This window comes from Acomys russatus, chromosome 9 (genome assembly GCF_903995435.1).
Source record: "Acomys russatus chromosome 9, mAcoRus1.1, whole genome shotgun sequence".
Classification (NCBI taxonomy): domain Eukaryota; kingdom Metazoa; phylum Chordata; class Mammalia; order Rodentia; family Muridae; genus Acomys; species Acomys russatus.
In genome coordinates this window covers 30,531,281-30,540,435 of record NC_067145.1, presented here as the reverse complement: position 1 = coordinate 30,540,435, position 9,155 = coordinate 30,531,281, and the positions used below count along the sequence as shown (strand labels likewise).

General features: G+C 44.4%; 1 pseudogene; it reads right to left on the bottom strand.

Moving 5' to 3' along the window:
- Nucleotides 1–645: 645 nt before the first annotated feature.
- Nucleotides 646–747, bottom strand: LOC127194059 (uncharacterized; annotated as a pseudogene).
- Between the last annotated feature and the right edge of the window lie 8,408 nt (nucleotides 748–9,155).

The window sequence follows — 9,155 nt, the reverse complement described above, 5'->3', positions numbered from 1 at the left end:
AATAGAGTCAGAGAGCATCTCCTGCTCACCCTGGCCCCAAGACTAGACTGCTGCATCCTAGTAGTTTCTCAGTGGTGCACAGGTAAGCCAGCTTTGTTGATCTAGACCCTGACCTGTGATTCACAGCAGTTAACTCTGGAATGAGGGCTCAAGTCTTCAAAAACAGGGAAAGTGAGTGCTATTTTCTGAAGAAGCAGGTAAGAAAAGGAAGCGTCAAGCTCCCTCTACATATTTTCTGAGCCTTGACATTGGCCAGAACCCCCCACAGTCTATAGAATTGCTTTAGAACAGTAAGTGCCATACTGTCGACCTTGCACTGTGCTCTTGTAAGTCGGGATCTAAAGCGAACGCTCCTGTACCACACAGATGCTTTTATGAATAAAATGCATATAGTAAAAACAAATCAAACCTGTCTTTCAATACAAACAGAGAGCCATTTGCAGTGTGTGTGTGTGTGTGTGTGTGTGTGTGTGTGTGTGTGTTTTATATAATTCAAAAGTTAGCTTTATCTCCTAGGGTGATTTCTGATTTCTGATTTTGATTATGTCAGATTCTCAAATGTGACACCTGGCCTTTTTCTTTGTCAGATTCTTTCTGTTTCTCAAAGGCTTCTCACAAGGACCTCGTTGTTACTATTTTTTTCCTTATATCCCTTCTTGTATCAAAACTGATACTGAACAATGAGTTCTGGGTTGCAAAAGAGGATTTATTTTTGCACCTGTCTAATCATTGCCACTTTCAAGTGAGAACACATCTATCTGATCATTACTTTAAATGATAGAAGCTAAACAATCCAGGAGTTTCCCTCCTCCTTCCCTTCCTCAGTCCACCCTCCCCTCCTCCCTCCCTTCCTCAGTCCACCCTCCCCTCCTCCCTCCCTTCCTCAGTCCACCCCCCACTTCCTTCTTTTTTCTATTATATATTCTTTATTCTCCTTCCCTGTCTTTTCTTTCCCCTTTCTTCATTTTCTTTCCTCCCTTCCTTTGTTTCTTTCTTTCCTTCCTTTTGTTTTGTAGCCCAGGCTGGCCTAACCCTCATAAGCCCCTCCTTTGTTGGGATTTCAGGCACGAGGCACCATGCTGGCCTCCAATGTTCTTCCTGCCTGACGACAGCCCAGGTGAGAAGCAGAGGTGCCTGTACCTACTGTGTGAGGAGGAAATAAATGTTGACAACATGATTGGGAATTGATGTTAACTCTGCCCAGGCGGTCTTGCTGTCTGTAGTTTTCCTGGGAGGATACAAGAGATGGGATAGCAATTGAGATGTAATATGAATGAATTAATTTTTAAAAAAGATAAAAAAAAAGAACCTTTGTGTTTTCTTATATTGGATAAAAATTTCCAGAAAGTAGGCCGCAAAGGTGGCCAAGCTAAAGACCTCACATGGAAAGGACGTTGAGATTGTGTGTCTAGTGTGTGTCCCCATGGGCATAGGTTCTTTCTGATTTCTGGGAACATTGGAAACATCATATAAAATGCACATGTAAATGATTTCTAGGTTTGATTTTTGTCATGAAAAGAGAAGAGGACGAGTCATCCTTGCCTCTTAAAGAAGGAAAGAAGTACTACCAACCCCTGCTTGAGTTATTTACTGAGAGAGAGGCCTTTGGGAGCAAGAAGGATCTCATTTATCTATTGTGTTTCATCTATTAATTAGAACTTTACTGGTATTTGCTGCCCAATATCTGTGGTCCCGTGCTATCCATGCACAGGCATCTTAAACACTGCCCACCCTCTGCAGTGTCAGAAAATAGGACAGTTTTATTTAGTCACAGACTTTAAGGTCTTCTTAATCTTTCTGTCTCTCTTTTTCTTGGTTCTCACCAGTCAAAGGAAGTATCAGCAAAGCTATTATTGGAGACTCTATAATTTTACGGGCACCTCAAAGACGAAAATGTCTCAGTGTGTCTGGGGATGTGTAAATCTCTAGGTTTTATCTCTGTGTTTTCCTTTCCTTTTGCTGTTTTCTTGGTGAATTAAATCCAGCCCTGAATGTGAGCTCCAACTATTGATCCACCTGTAATACAACTTGCAATGCCAATTAGAAAACAATCTATTATGACTCCTTTTGTATTTGCAAGTGGGTAGAAGTGCAGATGTGTGTAAACTTTTGTGTATGCATGTATATGTGTACAGTGCATGTGTGTATATGTGCATGTATATGCCTATGTGTACATGTGCAAGTATGTGCATGTGTGCATTTATGTGTGTTGTGTGTCAGTGCACGTGTGTATGAATGTGAGCATACAAATAAGTTCTGGATGTGTGCACAAGTGTTTGTCCATGTGTGTGTTCATACGTATATGCATATGTGAGAGGCAGAGTACCCCATTTTCCTAGTATTTCCAAGAAAAGATTAGACTTAGAAACCACTACCCAAGTTGATTAGCAGAGCAGTTGGTTTAAGAACGGAACTGGTGTGAATAAGTGATTTGTGGAATTCACATATTTTGAATCCAACAGAGAGAATCATCTAGATAAAGCTTAGACTCAGAAATTCTTGTTCTAAAGGAGCCCATAAAGTAAACAGGAAGAAATGAGTGAAAGCAAAAGCCTTCACTTGGTGTGTCCATGTTCAGTCTGACACTGATTCTCCAGGTCAATAAAACACACTCCATCATGAAACAGGGAGTGAAGGGGCACATTCTCTGTGGGTGCTCAAATCCCTTTCCACTCAGCCGAAAGCACAGCATCCTTAGGTTCTGAGTTTTTGGCCTTTTCTCATGATGTGGCCAAGGCTAGCCTTGAACTCCTGACCCTCCTGCACCTACTTCCTAAGTCCTGGGATTACCACCTGTGCCACTGCCCAGAATTCATGGTTCTTTATGAATATAGACTTTTTCTGCAGATATGGGTGTGCCAGGTGGCTTTCAGCAAGACAGACACTCAGTGAGTGGAGGAAGAAACCCAGTGCCTGGAAAGAAAGAGGCATCCAGGCCCCAGGCCTCTCTTGTAACAATTGCTCTTACAAGTTTTCTGTACAGTGGTTTATCTTTGTCTCTGGGCAGGGAAAAAAGGTCATCATTCCATTACATTGAAGTGAATTTTACAAGAAAGAATAGTCTCTGGCAATTGTTTCAAAGGAGCTTTTTCCTCCCCGTGGCTGTTCTGAGCCCTGGACTATGAGCTGGCACAAGCTGGCACCCGCAGCCCACAGAGATGAATTCAGGAGTGACTCACACTGGGGTGTCCTTTCCAAGTGGCCAGCAGAGCAGTGTCTTGCCTGCTAGGTCACCTCCCTTCAGAACAGCAGCACCATTTGGCCGCTCTGACCATCGTCTTCAGAGTTCGAAGACAGGAGCTCAGACATGAACACATCCATGAATCTACATGCAAGCAGAGAACCAAGGAAGCATTGTCTTCGCAACACTGTGATTGGTATTGCACGGCTTCTCAAGTCTAGGAGGGGTGTGAAGGGTTTTAAATAAAGTTAAAATTTTTCTCAAGACAAAAATGCATTTGTCCAGTGCAACTATTTGTTCATAGCCCATTGTCCTTTGTTAACTCAATATTATCTATAATCGTTGTGCTTTATTTAATGTGGTTGGTCTTTAGCTAATTACTATCTATGCACAATTAAGTTAAATACTCATGGAATACTGGCTTATTTTACCAAAAAATGCAATTTCATGTATGGATCTGGCACAGACCCAGGGAAACTTATACAAATAATTAAAACATTACTTACCTCATTTTCAGTATTCAATTTATCTATTACAATTTTATTGTCCCAGAAGTAACGAAAGACCCATTAATCAATATTTTGAGACGTAAGGGACATTCGATAGGCAAGTTATTTCCTATGTCTTCTTCATGTCAGCTGTCCCTTTCTTTCTTGTAATGATGTGAAGGGTCCAGAAGTGGAAACATGCACACACACACACACACACACACACACACACACACACACACACACACAGCTTATAGACTCGACATGCAGGGTCCAGTCATGCACCTCAGTATCTGGACAAACACACCATTTTAGTTTCCTCTCTGTCACTATGATAAAACATGATGGCAAAACTGTAACAGGGAAGACAGGGGTTGTTTTGGCTCAGGGTTCCTGTATTCTGTCACCTTCTGTAAGAAGGTCACAGAGGCACAAGTTTGATGAGGGAATTGGTCACACTGTGTGTACAGTCACAAAGCAGATACAGTGCTTGTGCTTGGCCTGCTCTCTCACTTCTGTGTTGTCCAGGATCTTTGCCGAAGGAACAGTCCCACCCACAGTGGGCAGATCTTCTTACTCCAATCAAAGGAATTAAGGTAACCCCCACGGGCATGCCCAGAGGGTCACCCCCTCAGGTGATCCCAGATACCACCAAGCTGACATATGAGGAAAACCTCTACACAAGCCAAGAGAGCAAGTGAAGTCCCCAGCACCATTGATTTTATCTCTCAGCATCATGCTGGGGTCTGGTCTTGGATGCGAGGGTGCTCTGTCTGTACCATCTGTCACTGCAACAGGGTTGACTCTGTTGATCTGGACAGCTAGGCAGATGCCCCTGTCCTCACTCACCACTCAACATGCATCTCTCCAGAAGCCACACCACCCCTCATAAAGACAACCTTCCTTGGAACACCGGAGGACACCTTTGGCCCTCCGTCATGGATATACACCATGACTATTTATGGATATCTTGCTACTGTTAGAACCTCCAGAAAGGTGCTCGTGGTCAACATTTGCTCCTCCTTTATTTGAGGCATTTTTTTTTTAATTCATTCCTGATTATACAATAACAGCAGTGTGTGTTCTGCAGGCCTGCTGTCCTGACGTAAGCACTCCTCGTGTGTACCGTACCTGGCAGCTGAAGCTCTCTATGCACCTAGGCACCAGGTAGGCCTCGAACCCCATCAACGGTGATTCAGAGACCCAGATAAAAGTCGGCCCTTCCTTTCCTCCCTCTCCCTCGTGTTTCCCATACAATCCCCCCCCACCCTGAGAACGTGGAACCCCAGGAGCGGCCTCGCCACACCCACATGCTCCATGTTAGCTCTCTTCTCTCCCGCTGAGAGCTGGCTAAGGTCTCACTAGCCCTCCCGTTGCCTTGGATACTCTTTAAAGCCCATGCCTTAGCCACTAGTACGCAGACCCTTGTAACAGTGTGTCCATGTCTAGATGGCCCTGACTCCATGTTGCCTGCCTGGCAGCCCAGCCTTGTTGGCTCTCTGTTCTGCTCTTTCTCTTACTGGCTTCCTGAGCTGCCACGCTCCTCCTCCAAGTTTTCTCCTCAGCACCTGTTTATACAAGACTCTGTCCCTGGCACCATCACCCTCTAAGACACTGGCACCAATCTGGTTTTGATTTTCTGACGTTCCTTGTGCATTTACAAACACTGAGACTAAACTGGCAAAACCAGCTTTTTTTTAACCTTAAGTTTTACAAAAATTCCACGTAATTTTCTTTCTCCTTTAAGAAGCATTTGCAATACAGGTAGTATCTCATCTTTTGGAAAAGCTAGGTAATAATTCTCATTTTAATCTTTCCTGATCATGAGTGTGTGTATTCAGATGTGTGTGTTCATGTGTGTGTTCATGTGTGTGTGCATGTGAGTATGTACATACATACTTGTTTATGTGTGTGTTTGTATATAAGTATATGCGTACATGTATGTATTCATATGTGTTCATATGTACATGCGGCTATATGTATAGTATGTGTTTATGTGTGTTCATATGTGTGTACATGTACGTATGGGTGGATGTTCATACGTGTACATGTGTACATGTCTGTTTTTATCTGTGTACATGTGTGCATGTGTTTGAGTATGTTATGTTTGTGTGGATGCATGTGTGTGCTCATATGTGTTTACATGTATCTGTTCATGTATATATGTGTATTCATGTGTGTGCAAGTATGTGCATATGTGTTTATATGTGAATATTATGTGTGCACATTTGTGTATATATGCATGAATTTACATGAAAGTTATTTGTGCATGTATATATGTATATGTATTTATGTATTTGTGTGTTCATATGTGTATACATGTGTGTATGTGTTTATGGGTATGTGTATTGCCTGTGGATGCATGGTATCTGTATTTGTTTATGTGCATGTATATGTATTTCTGTTTGCCTGTGTATGTATATGTGTGTGTATATGTGCATGTATATATGTGTACGTGTGCTCATGAGTGCATATATGCATGCATGTATGTTTATATGTGTACCTATGGTGTGTCTATGTGCACCTGTGTATGTGTTTACCCTATTGTTCATGTGTAAGTGCATATGCACAGGCACTGCCCAGCATGCCAGTTTTTGCCTTGTCTCACGTCAGTCATGGCTTTACTCTCCGCTGCCTCATGAACCAGGCTCCCTTGCCCTTGAGCTTCTGTGAACTCTGCTTTCTCCACCCCTGTCCCTAGAGGAGCTCTGGGATTACACACATGACCATATGCAGGTGGACACGGCTTCTGGAGGTCTGAACACAGGTCCTCATGTTTGCACACACTCTTTTCCTGCTGAGCCAGTCCTCCCCTGCAGTTTCTGCTTCTCTGTTTTACAGCCTGGGGAGTTGAAGACTCCAGCTGCAACGGCCTGGACGGTTCACACTTGACCTGTGTGAAGACTGCAGCTGCAACAGCCTGGACAGTTCACAGTTGAGCTGTGTGAAGACTCCAGCTGCAACGGCCTGGACAGTTCACACTTGACCTGTGTGAAGACTGCAGCTGCAACAGCCTGGACAGTTCAGTTCACAGTTGAGCTGTGTGAAGATTCCAGCTGCAACGGCCTGGACAGTTCACACTTGACCTGTGTGAAGACTCCAGCTGCAACAGCCTGGACAGTTCACAGTTGAGCTGTGTGAAGACTCCAGCTGCAACGGCCTGGACAGTTCACAGTTGAGCTGTGTGAACAGCTGTAGCTCTTGGTCCTTCTATATCCACCTGCATTTGGACAAATGGGCTGGTGCTTCATGTACAGCTGCCGTATTTTGAGGCCGGCAGCCTGTAGGGATCTGCAGCAGTCTTGCCTGCACTTTCCTGGACAGTGTTGGCTCTCTGTAATTTTTCAGTCAGTTCCTGAAATAAAACATTTTTGTAGAAACCCCAAGAGTCTTTATGTTTTGTGTCTGTGCAGCCCATTTCTTGCTTTAAGGCTCTGAGGACTACACACATGAAGATCCAACCTTTAGCATAAATGCAGTTCATACTGTCTGACTTCGAATTTCAGTCTCACTGGGGAATCTCACCTCTAAGGCCAAGAGCCTCCACATTTCTCTGTAGAGGGATATGGTTTCAAAGAAGCCACTTCTTCAAAGGGAATATGGGAATCATTCTTTTAAATACAACCTGATGGGGAAGTCGAAGGTGAGGTTCAATTCCATCAAAACTGCTTCTGTGTGCTCAGATGCTCGAAGGTGGAAGCTGCACCAGCACTCCTCAGCATCTCCCTGGACCAAATGGTGAAGCTGCACCAGCACTCCTAACACATGCCATTAGACTGGATGGTGAGACTGTATCTCTGTAAACAAGGAGGAATCAGAAATCATACTCACCTGTTATAAATGCAAGAGTGGGTCCAAGAGAAGGGTGCAAACACACGTGGCACAAACCTGCTAACAAAGCAAATGAGAGTCAGCCTCAGCTGGCGGTCCCCATGGCAACTCTCTACCTGTATAGCTTGCTGGGTTTGCAACCGCAGGAAGTGTGTGTATGTGTGGGGGGCGGGGGTGGGCGCTGGCAGGTAAGAAGAATGCCACTTTCTGGTGGAACACTGAATTGAAAGCCCATAGAGAGCCAGGCAGGTGCCTGCTTTATGCTGATCCTCAAGTGACTGGCAGGCTTCTGGAGCTGGACCCTGCCATATACCTGTCAGCATTAGGAATGAGAGCTGAGACCGCTGAGCAACCCTCCGGAGGTTGCCCCAGACTCAGCTCCGGTCTTCGAGACGAGCTGAGGGGTCTTGCCCTGCTTGGGGAGTTGAGCATTTGTGGGCGTTTCTTTTCTAATTGCAATATGCAAACATGTATCCAAACATTGTCAGATTTCCCCCAGGTGAGCAGAAGACCTGTCACGTCTATGTGTAATGGGATCCTGACTTATCTAAGCACTAAAGGAAATCACCTCCAAATAGCACCAATTGATAAAAAAAAATCCTTGGGGATATCAAAATGTTTGAAATGAAATGTATTGCACTCTGGTCCTGGAAAAACCTTGTCACTGCTCTCCAGGCCGTTAACCTGAAAGAACTGAAGTGTCTGCACTCAATACATATGTCACGTCGAGCTTTGAGTGCAGGCCACATGTAATTTAGGGGAAGAAGAGTCAAAATTCTATCACCCAAGTCATTATGAAGTAGATAGTAAGTTTGTTAGAAAAAAAATGACTGTCTTGGAAAGTCTAATGGTGGGTATAATGTTTCTCCTTGTAAACTGAAGCCTGTTTTAGGTCTCCCTGGAACAGCAGAGCCTTGCTTTGGAGTTCCCCTGGGTCTGCCTGCTCTGTCTGCTGGAGGCTGTCGTGAGTGGCGGTCCAGCTTTTTTGCCCCAGTGGCCACTGTGTTTGGTCTCCACCAGGATTAATGTTTTGGTTTTTGCTGTTTTGACATACAGGTGACTAGAATATTCCATGAGAGTGCCTTTTTGGATGTGACTCTATTGATCAACAAAAGCTAAGAATAGTATTGTCCTTCATAAACGGGGCAGGAAATTCTGAAGACCTCCAGCAGCAAATGTCACAGAGAGATAAAAGAAGCCACTCATTATACAAGAACAGAAAGGTGAAAGAATGTGCTTGTGTTGAAAGTCAGAGAGCAAGACATGAGACTTCTAAGTAAAAGTGAGATGTGGCCTCCAGTCGGGGAGATGCGGGATTCACACGGGAACAATGATAGTCTGTTTGCTGTCCACACAATATGGTCCATTCTCTTCTCAAAACAAAGGCGGTTCAAGCTCATTCACAGAAAGAAAATTCTAAATGTTGTTTTTGGGAGATGAAAGTGCCTCCCCTTAGGCTCCTCACATCATCAATGCTGGGTTCAGGGAAGAGGAGGAAGGACAACACTGGGCCATTGTTACCAAGGACCTGATGGCAGAGCAGTGCGCAGAGCAAGGTGTGCATCCAGTGAGGGTGGTGGGGGAGTCCCAACTCCTCCTTCCTTTCCCTTTTCTTCATGACAATGAGTCTTCAACTGGCACTTTCAGCTTCTGTC